At 44.8% G+C, this 21,938-nt stretch overlaps 1 pseudogene; it reads right to left on the bottom strand.

Annotated features, from left to right (window-relative positions):
* Nucleotides 1-209: 209 nt before the first annotated feature.
* The window catches only part of LOC141271381 (uncharacterized), a 526,239-nt pseudogene continuing 504,510 nt past the window's right edge, over nucleotides 210-21,938 (bottom strand).

The following is a 21,938-nucleotide window of genomic DNA, read 5'->3' on the forward strand; positions in this document are numbered from 1 at the left end:
CCTATAAAAGGAGAATTTCAAAACCGGAAAAATGTTTTAACAAACCTGAGATCCTTAATGTAATTCTTCCTTCAATACTTGATGCAAACCATGGCAGCTCTCCCTCAACTACACAGGTCCCACAGTAATATCTTAACATATAGACAATCCAAACGATAGATACAAACAGATGGATCTTAGTATTAAAGACAGTTGTTTATTAATCCTTGGTTACAAGTTTTAAAGGGGTGGTCTGACGCCTCGCTCTTCTATGTGGTCTGGTATCAGATGCGGGTAGATGCTTTTGAACTTGATTAGGACAACTGAAGAGGGAACCATCCAGTCCCCAGTTGGTCTTATCTGATTACTAAGACACCATAATTATTAGATGTGACATGTTTGATGTCTGACGTTTGCCTCAGCAACTGTCCCGATCATATATACCAGAGAAGGGCTGGTCAACCCCTTTAAGATGCAATTATAGTGTTCACATAACGGTAAAGTATTCTATATACATGGTGAAATATATAGGATTGTTATATAAATTCTACTTGCTGATGTTTATTGGTCATTACATACAGTACATTTCCTAATCATTGTCATTGAGTATTCTAAATTGCTTTCCCTTTCAGACTTGTGACTTCACATTTACTGTCAGTTTTCTTGTATTAAAAATAAATATGCAAAAATATGAAATGACTATTTCTCCGTGTAATTTCTCTGATGCGTAAGAAAAAATAATTTCCATGTTAAACATTTTCCAATTCTCAATATGAAAATGGCTTCTCCTGTGTGTGAATTCTCTGATGTGCAACAAAACTTGTTTTCCAGGTAAAACATTTCCCACATTCTGAACATGAAAATGGCTTCTCCCCCGTGTGAATTCTCTGATGAATAGCAAAACTTGTTTTCCGGGTAAAACATTTCCCACATTCTGCACATGAAAATGGCTTCTCTCCTCTGTGACTTCTCTGATGTACAGCAAAACTTGTTTTCCGGGTAAAACATTTCCCACATTCTGCACATGAAAATGGCTTCTCCCCTCTGTGAATTCTCTGATGTACAGCAAAACTTGTTTTCCGGGTAAAACATTTCCCACATTCTGCACATGAAAATGGCTTCTCCCCTCTGTGAATTCTCTGATGTACAGCAAAACTTGTTTTCCGGGTAAAACATTTCCCACATTCTGCACATGAAAATGGCTTCTCCCCTCTGTGAATTCTCTGATGTACATCAAAACTTGTTTTCCGGGTAAAACATTTCCCACATGCTGCACATGAAAATGGCTTCTGCTCTGTGTGAATTCTCTGATGTACAGCAAAACTTGTTTTCCGGGTAAAACATTTCCCACAGGCTGCACATGAAAATGGCTTCTGCCCTGTGTGAATTCTCTGATGTACAGCAAAACTTGATTTCTGGGTAAAACATTTCCCACATTCTGAACATGAAAATGGCTTCTCCCCTGTGTGAGTGATTTTATGTTTAATGAGATTTCCTTTGGAGGTAAAACATTTCCCACATTCTTGACATAAAAATGGCTTCTCTCCTGTGTGAATTCTCTGATGTAAAGTAAGACTTGATTTCTGGGTAAAACATTTCTCACATTCTGAACATGAAAATGGCTTCTCCCCTGTGTGAGTTCTTTTATGTTTATTGAGATCTCCTTTGCAAGTAAAACATTTCCCACATTCTGGACATGAAAATGGCTTCTCCCCTGTGTGAGTTCTCTGATGTGCAGAAAAATCTGCTTTATTGTTAAAACATTTCCTACATTCCAAACAAAAAAATGGCTTCTCCCCTGTGTGAATTCTCTGATGTACAGTAAGACTTGCTTTCTGGGTAAAACATTTCCCACATTCTGAACATGAAAATGACTTCTTTATGTGAATGCTTTTATGATTAATGAGATCCTTTTTGTAAGTAAAACACTTCCCACATTCTTGACATGAAAATGCCTTCTCCTGTGTGTGAATTCTCTGATGTACTGTAAAAATTTTTTTACTGGTAAAACATTTTCCATATTCTAAACCTGAAAATGGCTTCTCCCCTGTGTGAGTGCTTTTATGTGTACAGAGATCTCCTTTCCTAGTAAAACATTTCCCACATTCTGCACATAAATATGGCTTCTCCCCTGTATGAGCGTTTTGATGTTCAGCATCCTTTTTGTTATTGTCATTTTGCTTAACAGTCTGTAATGAATCAGAAGATGGGACCTGTTGATAAGGAATAGATGATAGATTTTTGCTGTGAAGGGCTGGCGGTATATCTGGAATAATGTCATTCTCTTCATATATATATGGTGTGATACTATAATCAGCTGCTTCAAAATCAGTAACTGTCAGATATCCCTCCGACGCACAGTCATCTGCAAAGAAAAAAATATTATTTTTTTCATAAATGCTGCTTTTGGAAACAAATTGTATTAAAATTCAATTAATAGCTGACGAAGACACGAGTACGAACTGTAGACTTCAATGGAGGGACTAATAGATTATCATATTAAGCCAAGAGGTTGAACAATTTAAAATTTTTGTTCTTTTATAGCTTTATGTTTCAATGTGCCTGTCACCAAATTTTTCAAGAAATGTTCAGTGGAGAATCATAAAGATTCCTGTAAGTCAGTGCTATTAGGTGGGGTCTGTCTCATACACTCCCTGACAGCTACATGAACTATAGCACAGAACAAGGCAAAGTGGAGGAGCAGGATGGTCGTGTACAAAGAAGCCATGACTTTAGAGCAGGTGTAAGGTTGGAGTAGTACAGGCATTTTTGCATATATTTTCATTAGCAAATTTAAGAAGCAAAAAAAATAAATAAAAAGGAGGACAAGTGAAACATTGGCTTTTAAAACGTATATGGGAGAACTGGAACACCTGAAAATTAATTTGAAGCAGTGTCGTTATCCTGTTATGCAGGCCTGGCATCGGCACCTGGTGCACCCGGGCAAGTGCCGGGGCACTGAGTAGGTGGGCCCACTCGCTGTCGGGCACCCCGGTGTGCTTTGGGGCCCGTGAGCAGAGGGGTGCGGTGCCAGGGCACGTGAACGGAGGGGTGCGGTGCCAGTGCCCGCAAGTGCCCCCCCTCCCCGCTTGCTCAGGGCCCCAGCATAATACTTACCTCTCCCCGTGCCTCCGCAGCTCTGGCCTCTTCCGTCTCTTGACTGTGACGTATCAAGTCAGAGGGCGCGATGACGTCTTTCCAGCGCACCCTATGCTGACCAGTCACAGTGCAGAGAGCAGGAAGTCGCCAGCGACACTGAGGAGTCCGGAGCTGAGCAGCGGCAGCCGGAGAGGTATTTGATTTTTTTTATGTATGGAGGCATGGGGCAATCTATGGGGCCCATACAGGACGGAGCCCATATAGGATGGCGCAATCTATGGGGCCCATACAGGATGGAGCTCATACAAGGATGGAGCAATCTATGGGGCCCATACAGGATGAAGCAATCTATGGGGCCTATACAGGATGGAGCAATATATGGGGCCCATACAGGATGGAGCATTATATGGGGCCCATACAGGATGGAGCATTATATGGGGCCCATACAGGAGGGAGCATTATATGGGGCCCATACAGGAGGGAGCATTATATGGGGCCCATACAGGATGGAGCATTATATGGGGCCCATACAGGATGGAGCAATATATGGGGCCCAGCCTGCATGGAGCATTATATGGGGCCCAGCCTGCATGGAGCATTATATGGGGGCCAGTATTCTGTATGGAGCATTATATGGGGGCCAGTATTCTGTATGGAGCTTTATATAGGGGCCAGTATCCTATATGGAGCATTATATGGGGCCCATAATACTGTATGGAGGACTATACTGTCCGGTCTGCACTGTGTGCTGCGAGGATTCACCGGTTTCTGAGATATTGTAGAATTTACAATAGATATCACTCATGTAATGTAAGAAGCGAGTGAAATCTTTGGCATTGTACTATATCTATATTTCTCTGCAGTATCTGCTGTAATGCAGCAACTTGCTGGCATTACGGTAATGGTCCAGTATGTGTTTTACCTGACAATGTACCTTCCCCCTCAGGTGACTGGTCACATGACTGTGACATAGCACAGGTCCTGCGCGCACAGAATGTCTGTCTGATCACATGACTGTGACATCAGCAAGGTCCTGTCAGTGTGTGTCTGTGTGTGCACGGGATGCATATATAAACCCTGCTTGATGGGAGACAGGTGTGTTCTGTGAGAGAGGCGTAAGGCCTGTTCCCGTGTGTGTGGGACACCGACCGTGTGAGGCCTAGTGAGGCCGAGTGAAGCCTGGTGCCTGAAAGGTTGAGACTGGATCCTGTGAGTGGATGCTAGTGGCCTTGGAAAGCAGAGGCTTGAGGAAGAGTCCTGAAATGCAAAGCCTGGATCCTGTGTGGATGTCAGTGGCCTTTGAGGGAACGACGGCTAGAGACCCCCACCTGGGAAGCCGCAAAGCCACAGTGGTGGCGGAGTAATGGACTGAGACAGCTAAACCCGGCAAAGGTAATTCACCACGTTATATGGACATTGCTATGGACATTGCTATATGATTACCTTGCTGAAGGCTGTACCTGGAGCAAGTGGGCCTGTGTGTCACTTGGCTCATGAATATTATATATATGTGAGTCGGCGTGCCACTGAGTTGGACCCGGTCATATGCAGTTTATGAAGTAATAAACTGCTGAGCATTGTTCAAAAACGGAAAGACATTGCATGTGTGCATTGATTGTCGCAGCAAAGCAAGTATTCCCCATTATGATGTCTAGCACTGCCTTACATATGGTTCGAGAATGCGGGCAACTGCAGCCCGGTTGCTAGCGGCAACGACAACCCGGTTGCTAGGGGCATCTGCAGCCCGGTTGCTAGGGGCAACGGCATAGGACGACGAGTGTGGATTAAAGCATCTGGCTGCAACTCGGCGGGGTTGCGAAGATTTTCGTCACACTCAATTCCGGTTATTTGCTGCAACTCGGCGGGGTTGCGAAGATTGTCGTCGCACTCAAATCCGGTTTTGCGGTGGCTCGGCGGGGCCCCGAAAATTTTCGGGGAGAGCGGTGTGAAGTGTCTAGTGTGTACCGTGATGGCCATGAATGGTGCAGTATCTCCAGACGGAATGGAGAAGGAGTTAGATGACCGTGTGCAATCGCTCTTCGGAATAATGGAGTTTCCTGAAGAAATGCAGGAGCAGATAATGATGGCTGTGAAGGGAGCAGCAGATGAGTCTGAGGCTGTTGAGCGATTGAAATGCCTGTTGGAGTCGCAGCAGCAGGTATTTGAGAAACAGCGACAGGACTCGCAGCAGGCATTGGAGTCGCAGCAGCAAGCATTGGAGAAACAACAACAGGACTCCCAGCAGGCATTTGAGAAACAACAGCAGGTATGGGAGAAACAACAGCAGGTATGGGAGAAACAACAACAGGACTCGCAGCAGGCATTTGAGAAACAACAGCAGGTATGGGAGAAACGACAAGAGGTCGTGGTGCAGGAAGGACAGGAGCTGTTGGCCCGTTACAGAGAGGCGGCAGCGGACTATTCTGTGAACTCTCCGGGGGTGCCATTGTTGTCCCAGAGTGCCCGGGGAGGTGGTAAGAGCTGTTGTGAACTGAGTCCTAAGACTATTGTTGATTTTTCTTGTAAAAATTCCCCTGCCGGTGTGGTTGTTGAAAAGGGGGCGGGGTCTAAAAAAGGGGCGGTTGTTCAAAACAGCGTGGAGGATAGAAAATAAAAAAAAAAAATTACTGGTGGTGGGTTGGTACCTCCTAAAAATGACAATGTGACCGTTGATAACGGGGTAGCTCCAGTAGAAGGGGGTGACGTCAAAGTGGGAGGTGACCTGTTAGTCCACAACACCATGGGGACACAGACCCCGTAGCTGACGGTGACACTACGAAAGTAGAAGGAGAGGTCAGTCAGGAGGGGCTAGACGAGGTGAGAAAGTCCCCATCTCGTAGACGGCGCAAGGGCCACAAAAAGGTTGCTCCTGTAGACTTGGCTGAAAGTGAAAATAAGGAAAATGTAGTACGGTGTACCTTTGTTGCAAGGGTGGATCCTCCTTACGAGGCAGAAGAGGAGGTGACGTTGCCAGTAGCAACCTCCGGTACGGTACCGAGTCAGAAGGATCTGACAGCCCTGAAAGAGGAGGCGGCCAGTCGAGACCAAGAGCTGGAGCCTATCAGCAAGCAGGGTCAGAGTGACGTGCAGCAACTATGTGGAAACCTGGAGATCGTGTCCTCAGACCAGCTGGGCCTGGAGTCTGAACGGCAGAAAATAAACCAGGTTGTGAGGAACTTGCAGCGAGAACTGGAGGAAAACAGCAAGGAAGTCAACAATTGGAAGGAAAAGTTCCAGAGAAATAAAGAGGAGGTTTTTCAGTTGGGGCTTGACAAAGCGGAGTTTGAAGATGAGCTGTGCGAGTTGAAAGATAGGTCCTCCCTGGTACAAGTAGAGCTGTCTGCCTTAAAAGAGGCGCTGCAGGTTGAAGTTTCCGGACGTGACCAAAACCTAAAACGACTGCGCGAACACTTCAACCGGGAGCTATGTGACTCCAAGAAGGAATATGGTGAAAAGCTCAATAGGGAACTGCAACAAATCAAGAGAGACTATGAGGATCTCCTCAGGGTTAAAGGAAAACTAGAGGATGATAAGGTGGATGCAGAGCACATACGCCAAGTGGTTGAGACCACTCTGCAGGACACCCGTAATGAAAATGGTGATCTCCGCAGAAAGACCTTAGGTCTGGAAGCTCAGGTGAAGGAGCTGCGGACGTTCTGTGATAATCTCCAGAGGGCAGAGACGTGCCTTAAGGAAAGGCTCAGCAAGATGGAGGCGGAGCAGAAGCAGATGGAAGAGTCTATCGGAGAAGCCACAGACCAGGGCCAGGAGTGGGCTGCTGGTGATGGGAGGTATGAAGCAGATACCTCCTCGAGTGATGTGAGCTCGGATGATTCGGTGGATGTAGGAGCCGAGATCAAGGAGTCGCTACAAACCCATTGGAAGCAAGAGGAGCTTCAGAGACGGGCCGCTGAGAGGCGAGTGGTGGAGCTAGAGGAAGAAGTTTCCGGGCTCAAAAGTCGCCTGACAAAGTATCACTCAGTGAACGAGGCCTTCTTGGAGAAGGAAAAGGGCGAACATGTTGCACTCACTCCCTTATACCAAGAGAGGGTGGGCCTGAGGAGAGCTAAGAGAGTGTTAACCACAGATAAATATGAGATGGAAGTGGTCAAGACGAAAATTGGTGAATTTGTAGCTGTGAGTCAGCTCAGGGGAAGCGTTAAGGGGGAAGAAGCTGAAAGTCAGTTGTCCCTGAACCCTGAGCTGGTTGATCGTATGGAAACCACTGGTGAGACCGAAACGTCTTGGTACAAGTGCCTCGTAGATGTGCCCGAGGATTTGAGGGAAGAATGCACCAGTGAGTCCGTGCATGAGGAGTTTAAGAAGGCCGTGGGAGCCTGTAAGGTGTACTTGACCTCAGAAGCTAAACAGCTGGTGGTCCTGTCCACGACCGAAGTCACAGTGAAGAGGGTGGCTATCCTAAGTGACATGCACTGGCGATGTATTCGCACGAAGCGGTTTCTCCAGTTGAAGACGGAACAAGCCGTTAGACAACTGGAGTTGATGAGGAAAGCCCACAGTATGCGTGAAGAGGTCATCCGGGTGCCTCATGTTCTGGTGAGGAAGCTCGTTGGGAGAAATGGTCGAGCCATGCAGGTGATGGTCAAGAAGTCTGGTGTGGTGAAAGTAAGCAGTCCACGTGATCGTCAGGACTGGATACCAGACGAAGACGGCAAGATATCATTCTCCGCTGTAGGAACAGAAGAAAGCCTGGGATATATGCGCATGCTGTTGGAGTACCGAGTGATCTACCTGCGAGAGGTGGAACAGTTAAATCTTGCTAGACTGCGAGTGGACAGACAGCATCATCTGAGTAGCAGAAGATGGCAGCCGTCTATCAATTATGAGACCAGACAGAAAAAGGGCCCCCTAAATAACAGAACAGCTATAGCTGGAGTTAGGGACCTTTCAAGATGTCCTGAGAGTAGTGGGCTTGGGTTTAGAGGTGGTGAGACCTCCAGTAACTCAGGTTTGAGCAGCCCATACAAACGACCCAATAGAGGACGGGACAGTACGGAGTCGAACCGGACCTTAGATACCAGGGCATGTGAGTCACACCGCTGTACGACTGACCGCTGGGAGAGGGGGAGGTCTGACAAGATTTTGACTGACCGCTGGGAGCGGGGGAGACCTGACAAGGTTACAACTGACCGCTGGGAGCGGGGGAGCTCTGACAAGGTTACGACCCGGAAAGGTGACCTGACTAAGTCAGTGACAGTGACAAATGGTAGGTCCCTAAGGAATGGGCTAATGTCGTTGACTAATGTTCCAGGGGCTGAGTAGCACAATTATAATGTCATTGTGTATATTATGTGTTCAACCCCACAAGTTTCAACAGAGCTGGGAGTTATAGTGATTGTGTATATTATGTGTTCAACCCCACAAGTTTGAACAGAGGGGGGGATATGTAATGCAGCGACTTGCTGGCATTACGGTAATGGTCCAGGATGTGTTTTACCTGACCATGTACCTTCCCCCTCAGGTGACTGGTCACATGACTGTGACATAGCACAGGTCCTGCGCGCACAGAATGTCTGTCTGATCACATGACTGTGATATCAGCAAGGTCCTGTCAGTGTGTGTCTGTGTGTGCACGGGATGCATATATAAACCCTGCTTGATGGGAGACAGGTGTCTTCAGTGAGAGAGGCGTAAGGCCTGTTCCCGTGTGTGTGGGACACCGACCGTGTGAGGCCTAGTGAGGCCGAGTGAAGCCTGGTGCCTCAAAGGTTGAGACTGGATCCTGTGTGGATGCTAGTGACCTTGGAAGGCAGAGGCTTGAGGAAGAGTCCTGAAAGGCAGAGCCTGGATCCTGTGTGGATGTCAGTGGCCTTTGAGGGAACGACGGCTAGAGACCCCCACCTGGGAAGCCGCAAAGCCACAGTGGTGGCAGAGTAATGGACTGAGACAGCTAAACCCGGCAAAGGTAATTCACCACGTTATATGGACATTGCTATGGACATTGCTATATGATTACCTTGCTGAAGGCTGTACCTGGAGCAAGTGGGCCTGTGTGTCACTTGGCTCATGAATATTATATATATGTGAGTCGGCGTGCCACTGAGTTGGACCCGGTCATATGCGGTTTATGAAGTAATAAACTGCTGAGCATTGTTTAAAAACGGAAAGACATTGCACGTGTGCATTGATTGTCGCAGCGAAGCGAGTATTCCCCATTATGATGTCTAGCGCTGCCTTACACTGCGTATCATGAATCGTGGTATGTGTTAAAGGGGCCCACAGAGACTCTTTCGCCCGGGGCCCACGAAAACCTGGAGCAGACCCTGCTGTTATAGTTGGTAGTCTTTGGTCTTAAGCTACATAAAATGGATTGTATATTCCTTACAGAAAGATTTGGCTATTTTTGCATGAAGAAGAGTTCCTGTCTTTGCCCAAAGAACTGAAGATTATACAAAATATCATAATAAGCAAAATTAAAAAATCAAAATACGGCACAGAAAATATATAGCTGATCACCTAGAAAAATTATATTTGTAAGAATAATATCTTAGCTATACTGTCACATGATTATGCTATAATGTACAGTACAGACCAAAAGTTTGGACACACCTTCTCATTTAAAGATTTTTCTGTATTTTCATGACTATGAAAATTGTACATTCACACTGAAGGCATCAAAACTATGAATTAACACATGTGGAATTATATACTTAACAAAAAAGTGTGAAACAACTGAAAATATGTCTTATATTCTAGGTTCTTCAAAGTAGCCACCTTTTGCTTTGATAACTGCTTTGCACACTCTTGGCATTCTCTTGATGAGCTTCAAGAGGTAGTCACCGGAAATGGTTTTCACTTCACAGGTGTCCCCTGTCAGGTTTAATAAGAGGGATTTCTTGCCTTATAAATGGGGTTAGGACCATCAGTTGTGTTGTGCAGAAGTCTGGTGGCTACACAGCTGAAAGTCCTACTGAATAGACTGTTAGAATTTGTATTATGGCAAGAAAAAAGCAGCTACGTAAAGAAAAACGAGTAGCCATCATTACTTTAAGAAATGAAGGTCAGTCAGTCCAAAAAATTGGGAAAACTTTGAAAGTGTCCCCAAGTGCAGTAGCAAAAACAAGCACTACAAAGAAACTGGCTCACATGAGGACCGCCCCAGGAAAGGAAGACCAAGAGTCACCTCTGCTTCTGAGGATAAGTTTATCTGAGTCACCAGCCTCAGAAATCGCAGGTTAACAGCAGCTCAGATTAGAGAACAGGTCAATGCCACACAGAGTTCTAGCAGCAGACACATCTCTTCAAGAACTGTTAAGAGGAGACTTTGTGCAGCAGGCCTTCATGGTAAAATAGCTGCTAGGAAACCACTGCTAAGGACAGGCAACAAGCAGAAGAGACTTGTTTGGGCTAAAGAACACAAGGAATGGACAATAAACCAGTGGAAATCTGTGCTTTGGTCTGATGAGTCCAAATTTGAGATCTTTGGTTTCAACCACAGTGTCTTTGTGCGATGCAGAAAAGGTGATCGGATGGACTCTACATGCCTGGTTCCCACCGTGAAGCATGGAGGAGGAGGTGTGATGGTGTGGGGGTGCTTTGCTGGTGACACTGTTGGGGAGTTATTAAAAATTGAAGGCATACTGAACCAGCATGGCTACTACAGCATCTTGCAGTGGCATGCTATTCCATCCGGTTTGCGTTTAGTTGGACCATAGTTACATAGTTTAGAGTTACATAGTTTATAAGGCCGAAAAAAGACAAGCGTCCATCCAGTTCAGCCTATTTCTTGTGCACTGCAGCTATTCCGCAGCGTTGATCCAGGGGAAGGCAACAAAAAACCATGAGGTATAGGCCAATTTACATCATTGAGGAAAAATTCACTTCCCGACACCAATCTGGCAGTAAGATTAAATCCCTGGATTAATTAACTAAGCATAAGATGTAATTTTATTGTTCTCAAGAAAGGCGTCCAGGCCTCTCTTGAACTCATTAAGTGAGTTGGACCATCATTTTTTTTTCAACAGGACAATGACCCCAAACACATCTTCAGGCTGTGTAAGGGCTATTTGACCAAGTAGGAGAGTGATGGGGTGCTACGCCAGATGACCTGGCCTCCACAGTCACCAGACCTGAACCCAATCGAGATGGTTTGGGGTGAGCTGGACCACAGAGTGAAGGCAAAAGGGTCAACAAGTGCTAAGCATCTCTGGGAACTCCTCCAACATTGTTAAAAGACCATTTCCGGTGACTACCTCTTGAAGCTCATCAAGAGAATTGTTAGAACCCTCCTGTTTGTTTTTTCTATCTTGTGTTTTGCGGTCACGTGACCATCTGCCTTTATATTCCAGCTCCGCCCTTCTGGCTGTGCTGGACTTCAGTGTTTGACTGTTTCTCTAGCCTGGTGCTTCGGTGCCTTTCTCTGTCAAGTTCGCTTGGTCCTCTGAGACCTTTTAGTACATTTTCGCCAGTTTGTCTTTTTGTGTTCTGCAACAACTTCTGCTTAGGAGGTGTCCCATTTTTATCCCAGTCCTTAGTTCTTTTAGGGACCGCTCCCTTAATTCTATAGGTCTTCGTTCAGACTAGCCGAGGACTAAGGCGGGTTTGTTCACAAGGAACAGACAGCCCGCTACATCGTAGGGATTCAGCTTAGTCTTACTGTAGGGACAGCTTTCCCCTATCTTCCCTTAGTACTTGTTGCAGATCATAACAAGAATGCCAAGAGTGTGCAAAGCAGTAATCAAAGCAAAAGGTGGCTACTTTGAAGAACTTAGAATATAAGACATATTTTCAGTTGTTTCCCACTTTTTTGTTAAGTATATAATTCCACATGTGTTAATTCATAGTTTTGATGCCTTCAGTGTGAATGTACAATTTTCAAAGTCATGAGAATACAGAAAAATCTTTAAATGAGGTGTGTCCAAACTTTTGGTCTGTACTGTACTTGGCATGCTTTTGCGCTTCACTACATACCAGTTGCATTAATAGAGCCCATGGCCGCGCTGGTGGGGATGCTGCACGATGCACGTGGTCTCCCAATCTATCTGCGTACATGGCAGATCAGCCACTCTGTCTGACATATTCATTTAGATAACTGGCTCTATTGTGTGATTGTGAGCGTTGCTACTTGGAGGAAAACCCAGTAGCAAGGTCAGAACCAATCTGTCTATACACTTGCTGCTAATCTCCAGATTGACTTCTATATTGCTTGCCATCCTAGAATTTGAATCGTAAACGATAAATATGAGGGATCTCTTGGACTCACTGACTGGCTAAACCCTGACCAAGCTCACTGTGTTTTGCCTCACTTTGCTGGGAAGCATAATCCTAACAAGATAACGGGCCGATACTGTTAGAATGGACAGTCTGCAAGCTACGGTGGATTAATTTCATGGAATGTCTCACCTGGAGAGTGAATTGGCCAAAGAAATTGAAACTTCAGTATCCCTTAATGCTGATACTGTTCCTGAACTCAAGATATGATCTCCAGATAATCAATCAGATAAATGTAAGAAATTCTTGCTTTTCCATGAAAGTTGTAAATTTTCTGTCCTCAATCCTCTGACTCTGAACAACCTGCTAGACAATTTTTTTAAATTAGGGGGGGATCTCCGCAAAGCAGAGAAAAAGGATGGTCACACTAGTTCATATGTAAAAAAATATTACTTTATTAGAAAAATATATATCACATCATGTACATATACATACGAAACATGTCCTGGAAAACAGAGTGCTAAGACCAAGAAATATAAATTAAAAAGGCCATGATCACAAAAAATAATAAAATTAGTGGCGCACCCGCGGCAAATGGTAGGCTAACATACTGCAAGTGCTAGTAGGGACGAAAAAATATATATATATCAGTATTCAAACGACTCAAAATTAGGGAATATTCCATCCCCATGTTACATCTGCATCCCTATATGGCATCTAGGATACCCAATAAACTGAATATAATCACATACATATATAAATGGTACCATTAATTAGTGTCCAAATATTGGGGAAAGATATACCTGGATCGTTGCTCAGCCACCAATTGAACCGCGGTAAGCGTCACCCCGACGCACGTTTCGGTAGGAAACCTTCTTCAAAATTTTTTTAAATTACAAGAAGATCCTCAGATGTGGGCATTCCTTCTGCCTCCTGGGTTTCGAGAGTTGTTAGGTGTGGAAACCTTTGATGACCAAGACAGTGCAGAGTGGGAGACTTTTGCTCTTTTTGTTCAGACAGTGGGCTACAAATTCTCAGTGGAATGATCTCGGGATTTGATGTCAATTTATTCTCAGTGGCTTTGAGGAAATCTACCTAAGTCAACGGATATTTCATAGATTCTTCCAAACTTTTGTTGCTATATTTGTTCAATTTAACTGAATGCTACTAGGATGTTTAACTTTCCCCTCACTATCTCAGTCGGAGAGATAGACAGAGAGAAATTATACACAAAATACACTCTACACAGACAGACAGTGTTTCACTGTTATGACAATGAAGTGCCATCCTTTTCACTGCATGCACCTCTCTGCTCCTCCAAGTGTCAGACCATCTCACTGAGCAGCCTCATGCAATCAATTCCAGCATTGCTACATCCTCCTGTTGCTGGAGAGTTTCTACCCAGTTATAGTGAGACGTGGCCAGACTTTGTAGGAATTTAAAACCACTGTGTCCTGCAGAGTTTTGCTTCCCTGGCTGATCCCCTGCCAGCTGTGGATATATTAGGCAGCTCCTTCCTCCATCCCTTGCCAGAGTTTAGGTTCTAGTTGCAGTTTGTCTCTAGTTCCCTGCCTAGGTGCTTTATTGTTTTTTCTGTCCTGTTACTGACCAGGTTTGTTTACCTGTTCTGTCTAATCTCTCCGCTTCTGACCCCATTTTCATACTTTGAACCTGTGCTGCCCTCCCTGACCTCTGACTTTTTGTCCACGTCTCTATATTTGCCCTCTGTGCTCAGTTTTGTACATTTGACCAATAGGTCAGCTGCTGCAGGTCCGGGCACTGCCCTGGAGTGGCACCTGGTTACTACCCTAACGACCCAAGGCAATCCTCACTGTCAGGGATTTATCACAAATGTCACAGGCCGGGAAGGTCACGCAGAACCACCTGCTTTGATCTTTGGAGCGAACAGCTCTCTGCTGCCCTCTTACATCCGGACAATTACACAATTGGCCGATGACTAAAAGAGCAGGCCGCAAGCTGTTCACACTAACAGGCTGGTTATTGGAAAACTAACAGTGAGCGTATCGTATATACACCTCGGGATTCTAACACATGGAATATGTGTATATACCCCGTAAAATCACCGCTAACTCCAAGATAACCCCAGACTACTCGCTGCCACCACCAGTCGTTTTTACAGGCTGACTGGACACCTGATAGGTAGCATATGGCTTTGAGTTTGTATCAGTGGCAGAATTTCTGTGTACATATAACTTATTAACACACTTTATATTAACGCTTAATGGAAAGGAATATAAAATAAACACTTCTGGCACTTTTTTTTGTGTTTTTCTGCAGTATTATTTCTGCAAAACTTATGTAAATTAGGTTAGTTGCATTTTTTCACTGCATTGCTTTTTTTTTTATAAAGGTTTTTTAGCACGTTTTTGACCCTACTATTTTCGTCTCTATTTGGTGTGTCATGCTTAAAATAAAGTTGCTTTGTTTTTGATACTTCCTGGCAGTGCCACAGAGTGGTGAATTTTTTAAAAATTTTAATACTCCCCTCTGTCTCCCTCCAGACTTGTAAATCATTCTGGTGTTTTTCTGAGGGGAAGCGGTATTTTTTTGCAGGAGTGAGGGCAGACAGAATGAGCAGCAGAGTGAGGCAGCAAAAAAAAGAAAGCTCAGCATTGATTGGTGGAACAGCGCACAGCAGCCCCTGCTGACTGCCATTCCACCAATCAGAAGATAGATTACATGCCCACTGAGCATAGGGAAGACTGAAGGCAGCGCTGAGAAGGAGGAGGAAGCTCAGAGCCTCCAGTTATCACCTGCTGCTCCATCAGATCGTCCTGCAGCTTGCTGTCCTTCTGGTGTGTGAAGAGGAGAAGAGACTCCGGACTCACAACATCATTTCTCTTGGGAGGAGGAGGGGAGTGTGTCACACAAGGACATATTCATGATATAATCCCCCCTTCCAGTGTCTTGCAGACAGGACGGGGATCTGGTTTCTGTAAGTCTGGCATGGTGTGATTCCTGACCTGTTTCTGGACCTTATGGTGGAGGATGGGGAGTTAGGGATGTGTAGGTCTGTGACACTGCCCTGGTCACACTGCCCTAGTACACTGCTCTTTCTTGCTTAAAAGAAAAAAAATGGATGCTGCACTGATGGTGAAAACTGATACCTGGACCAAAAATAGATGAAAATCAGATCCGGCACACTGAAAAAATATGTTTTTCTTGTATACAAAAAAACTGAATGAGGCTTTAGGCTGACTTACCAGTAGGGTGCATTAAAAATCAAAGTGCCAAGGGCAGCCTGAGCGCTAAATACAGCCCTGGCCATGATAGACCATCACTATAAAAGCAAAATGTGAGAATTTTTCCTGGTTTTGAAAGGAATTCCTGAAGTATTACCAGGATAAGCTCTAGACTCAGCCTGTGTCTGATTTCGCCCAGAAAATACCTTTTGTCTGTACGTCTGACCTGAAGGCCCCTCTCCACTTCCAGCAAAGTCAAGGCTCCAATACTTGTCAGCGACACAAGTAGACGAAGCAGTAGCAGCAAAGATAATTTATGGGACACGATACACCAGATATTTTATCATCAGTAAAGCAGATTCACAACTCAGCAGTCAGGATCAGTTATACCAGGACTGTGTCCTTTATCGAGAAAATATCCTGAGAGCTGACCCAATGAACTTCTACGTCAAATAACTGGACCAGTAGCAGGATTTGGCCCAGTTTGTCATTAGTCTACTTACTGCCCTGTCCAGCCTCAGAGAGGCTAATAAATGCAGTAGATGGCAATGTCACACTGAAGCGGACAAGATTGTCCTCCGCAGGTGTGGAAAACCTTACAGTCGTTAGACTGAATCCAGCATACTGTAGATCTATTTTCACACACTTACTGTTATGTTCTGCTACCAAATCTAAGGAAAGAGAGGAGATCTGTCCCTACTATAGGACTCAGCTGAATCCCTACGATGTAACAGGGAACCTGATCCTGCGATCAGACCTGCTAAAGTCCTAATCTAGTCTGTACGGAGACCTATAGATGTGGGGAGGGAATCCCTACAAGTACTAAGGACTGGGAGGAATATGGGACACCTCCTAACAGAAATAGTAGCAGACAGACGAACAAACAAAATATAAAGAACATAGAGGTCAGTAAACCAAGCAAACTAACAGAGCTAGATACAGAGCACAGGCTAGCTAGAAAGTAGATATACAATGAAGTCCAGCAAAGCCAGAAGGGAGGAGCAGGATTAAATAGGCCAACAAGGTCATGTGACCAGCAAAGGAAAAAAAACCTAACAGCAAGGTTCTAACAGTACCCCCCCTTCTAAGAGGATCCTCCGGATCCCCTAGGACCAGGCTTATCAGGAAATCTCCTGTGAAACGCTCTGATAAGTCTGGACGCGGAAACATCATCTGACCTCACCCAAGAGTTATCCTCGGGTCCGAAACCTTTCCAGGCCACAAGATACTGCAAACTACCTCTATACCGTCTAGAGTCAAGGATGCGAGAAATTTCATATTCCCCGTCCTCCACCACCGGAGGAACAGAGGCAGAGGCGTCACCATCCGACACAACAGCTTTTTTTAACAGAGAGACATGAAAGACCGGATTAATTCTCCAGGAGGTAGGAACCTCCAACCTAACAGCAGATTGGTTGACAACCTGAAGCACCTTAAAGGGCCCTACAAACTTGGGACCCAATTTCTTAGAAGGAATCCTCAACTGCAGATTCCTAGAGGACAACCAAACCATGTCACCAACAGCGAACAAAACCTCCTGTCGTTTCCTATCAAAGTAGTCTTTAGATTTTCTGTTGGCCTCCTGAAGATTACCACGCACATCCGTCCAAACTCTTTCCAAATCACCGGAAAAATTCTCCTCCTCAGGCACGGCAGATCCCAACTTGGAGAACGACCCAAACGACGGATGTCTCCCAGAACAACAAAAAAAAGGCGAACAACCAGCAGAAGAAGATGTATGATTGTTCAGAGCAAATTCGGCAAGTGGCAGAAACTCAGACCACCCCTCTTGATTGTCTGCCACAAAACAACGCAAGAACTGCTCAACATCCTGGTTTTTCCTTTCTGTCTGGCCATTAGATTCAGGATGATATCCGGACGAAAACGACAAATGAATTCCCAACCTGTTACAAAAGGCACGCCAAAAACGAGGCACGAACTGAGGACCCCTATCAGAAACAATGTCAGTAGGAACGCCATGAAGTCTGACAATTTCCTTGACAAAGGCCTTAGCGAGAGTTTTAGCGCAGGGCAGTTTGACGAAGGGAACCAAGTGACACATCTTGCTAAAACGGTCCACGACCACCCAGATGACAGTAAAACCCTCAGAGGGGGGGAAGGTCAGTTATAAAGTCCATAGCCAAATGTGTCCAAGGAGCACTGGGGACCTCCAAAGGACAAAGTAACCCCGCAGCAGGAGTATGTGAGGACTTAGATCTAGCACATATAGTACATTGGCGCACCCACTTAATGACTTCCTTCTGCCATCCAGGCCACCAAAAACTGCGACCCACCAGTCTCTTGGTCTCAGAGATTCCGGGATGACCTGCCAACCGAGATTCGTGACACTCAACAAACAAATCTCTCCTAAAGGTCCCAGGCACAAACAACCTCCCATGAGGAGTGTTAGATGGGGCATTCTCCTGAGCTTTAAGAATCTCATCTTCCAAAACGGAGTCTAAAGCAGCTATCACAACACCTTCTTGTAAAATGTTTTCCTCTTTCTCAGCACCGACTATGGGAGAAAAACTGCGAGACAAGGCATCCGCCTTAACATTCTTAGTACCAGGGATGTAAGTAACGGAGAAATTAAACCGCGAGAAAAACAGTGCCCACCTAGCCTGACGGGCATTCAGGCGCTTGGCAGCATCAAGATATATCAGATTTTTATGATCCGTAAGAACCTGAACGGGAAATTCCGCACCTTCCAAGAAGTGGCGCCAGTGTTCAAATGCGAGTTTAATAGCCAATAATTCCCGATTACCAATATCGTAATTCAATTCAGTCTCCGAAAATTTTTTTGAAAAAAAGGCACAGGGATGTAATCCATCCCCGTTATCCTGAGACAATACTGCGCCAACCCCCACAGAGGAAGCATCAACCTCAACCAAAAACGGCCTAGTAACATCAGGCTGCATAAGGATGGGAGCAGAGGTGAACCTCTCCTTGAGATACACAAAAGCTTCAATGGCCTCAGAAGACCACTGAACCGCATCAGCACCTTTCCTGGTGAGATCAGTCAGAGGTTTGACAATACTAGAAAAATTTTTTATGAATTTTCTATAGTAATTGGCGAAACCCAAAAACCTCTGTATCGATTTCAAACCAATAGGCCTAGGCCATTCCTGCACAGCCTGAACCTTAACCGGATCCATCTCAAAACCTTTGCTGGAGATAATGTAGCCCAAAAAACTAATTCTCTGTACAAAGAACTCACATTTCTCCAGCTTAGCAAAAAGCGAATTGTCCATTAATAACTGTAATACCTCACGCACGCTCCGCCAATGAGACTCCAGATCTGGCGAATAAATCAAAATGTCATCCAAATACACAACCACATTTTTACCGATCAAAGGTCTAAGGATGTCATTAATCAGATTCTGAAAAAATGCAGGAGCATTAGTAAGACCAAAAGGCATAACCAGATTCTCAAAATGACCCACAGGAGTGTTAAAAGCAGTCTTCCATTCATCACCCTCCTTCATGCGCAACAGATTGTATGCCCCCTTAAGGTCAATTTTAGAGAACCACTTGGCCCCCAATAACTGGTTAAACAGATCAGGAATCAATGGCAGTGGGTAAGGATTGCGTACCGTAATTTTGTTAATCTCACGAAAATCCAGACAAGGACGTAAACCGCCGTCCTTTTTTTTTACAAAAAAAAATCCAACCGCCACAGGAGACTTAGAGGGCCTAATGTGACCGGCGGCCAAACTTGTCTGTATGTATTCCTCCAAAGCCTTCCTCTCAGGAATAGTAAGGTTAAATAAACGACTTTTAGGAAGAATCGCTCCAGGGACAAATTCAATAGAACAATCATAGTCTCTATGGGGAGGCAAAACCTGCGATTCTTTCTCAGAAAAAACTCTCCAAAAATCCTGAATAGGAACAGGCAATTCTCCCCTATCCAAAGCTGCAATACGCCCGTTACAACACTTGTCATAACATTTATGGCTCCAGGATTTAATTTCACTGGTAGACCAATCCAGTACAGGATTGTGAAATTTTAACCAGGGCAAACCCAATATTACTGGAGAAGGCAAGTTATTCAACACTACCAAATCCAATTTCTCATGGTGAACACCATTAATAGTGAGAGGAAATTCACTGACCTTGAGAGTAATATTCTTCAAAGGGGAGCCATCCACAGAAACCACAGCAATGGGGGATGATAAAGGTTCAGGTTTTAAATTGAGTTTTTCCACGAATCCCCCATCAATTACATTCAGTGTAGACCCGCAATCAACAAACACCCGAAATTCCATTAATTTTTCCTGAGCAATCGTGGAAGCAGCTAAAAATATACCCTTGGAATTTAAACAGGCAATACGGGCGTGACTGACCATTTTTTTTTCTTTCTTCATACGAAGCTCACAGCCTTTAATCAAATGACCAGATTTTCCGCAATAGAAACACAAGCCTTCCGAAAAACGACGGTCTTTTTCTTGAGAGCGAGGTGCCACCGATCCAATCTCCATCGGTTCACCACTGTTAGTACACACATTATCATAACCAGAAACTGACATAGCAGAGGATTTGCTCTCATTAACCCTAGCACGCAGTCTTCTATCCACCCGTATAGCTAATTGCATAGCCTGTTGCAAATCCTCAGGTGTAGGATAAGCAATTAGCAGGTCTTTAACCCTTTCACGGAGCCCAGCAAGAAATAGACTTTTCAGAGCAGAATCGTTCCACCCTGTTTGAGTGGACCAACGACGAAAATGAGTACAATATTTTTCCACATTACCTGATCCTTGTTTAAACGTCTCAACTCAGTCTCAGCTGATGCCACACGGTCAGGATCATCATATAATAATCCTAAAGCAGAAAAAAAACTATCCACTGATCTGAAGCATGTATCACTAGGTTGCAAAGAAAAGGCCCACTCCTGAGGCTCTTTGCGCAAAAGTGACATTATGAACCCTACGCGCTGGGATTCATCCCCAGAGGACTTGGGTCTCAAACGAAAATACAATAAGCAAGCATTTTTAAATGAAAAAAATTCTCGATGTTCACCAAAAAATAAATCCGGCAAACATACCTTAGGCTCCAAGAAATATGCTCCAGGACAGTTACTCACGTGCTGACGGAGCTCGGCCACTTCCAGAGAGAGTCCCTGCAGGTGTTTAGCCAAATCCTGAACCGACACCATGATGGAACAAAAAAAAAAAAAAAAAAAATCTTTCCTTAGAGAATTTGCAGGCTGGACTTACTGTTATGTTCTGCTACCAAAGCTAAGGAAAGAGAGGAGATCTGTCCCTACTATAGGACTCAGCTGAATCCCTACGATGTAACAGGGAACCTGATCCTGCGATCAGACCTGCTAAAGTCCTAATCTAGTCTGTACGGAGACCTATAGATGTGGGGAGGGAATCCCTACAAGTACTAAGGACTGGGAGGAATATGGGACACCTCCTAACAGAAATAGTAGCAGACAGACGAACAAACAAAATAGATAGAACATAGAGGTCCGTAGACCAAGCAAACTAACAGAGCTAGATACAGAGCACAGGCTAGCTAGAAAGTAGATATACAATGAAGTCCAGCAAAGCCAGAAGGGCGGAGCAGGATTAAATAGGCCAACAAGGTCATGTGACCAGCAAAGGAAAAAAAACCTAACAGCAAGGTTCTAACACTTACAGCTTGTTCCGCTCACTTACTGAGGTGGATTCATGAAGTCGCAGGTCAAGGTGGGCAAAAGGACCCAAAGCATTGGTATAGGCGGCTGGAGGGAACAGGGTAGCCCATAGGGTCAGAACAAAGGGAAACGTCTAGTCCAAAGTAGCACACAGGGAGGCAGAAGAAACACCAGCATTTTCCAGGGATAAATGCACATTATGAACAATGACAATGTATATGCTTAATGCAACCGATGCATTAATCCAGGAGGCTAGTAAAGAGTTAACTGTCAGGACTGAGAGGCTGCAATAATCACAGGAGAGTTGAAATATAACTGCACAATCTGAACAGTCCAATAACAGTTTATTGCTTTCTGCAACCGATGCGGTGGTCCAGAAACTGCGTAGCAGAGAATTAACCAACCGGACTGAGGGTCTACAGGAATCATACACAAATGCAAGACGACCGCACAATGTAAAAGAATTGTTGGAGCATTCTGAACAACTAAACTCTGAAGTCTCAACACTAAGACAAGGATATGTCTCTAACTGACCTAGGAACATGATGTCACAGAGATGCATCAGGCAGCTTGTAAAACTCGACGAGGAGCAAAACAAAGGGCAGTGGTCGTATGGGAAGGTAACCATTCTGGCCAGGACAGGTGATTAACATAGCTATCTCCAATGATTAGATCTACCAGTGGGGACAGGGGTAATGGTCTTTATATACAAGCCAATGATGCCACTGCCTGTTCATCATGATCATCATGATCCAACCTGTACTGAATAAGCAGCCAGTGCTAAAGACATCTGCCTGTCCATTTTGTTTCAAACGGTACTACTGCCACTGCAAATGACCTTAAACAGC

The sequence above is a fragment of the Phyllobates terribilis genome, unplaced genomic scaffold (genome assembly GCF_046119375.1).
Source record: "Phyllobates terribilis strain yellow unplaced genomic scaffold, ASM4611937v1 Scaffold_5__5_contigs__length_657084704, whole genome shotgun sequence".
NCBI classification, from domain to species: Eukaryota; Metazoa; Chordata; class Amphibia; order Anura; family Dendrobatidae; genus Phyllobates; species Phyllobates terribilis.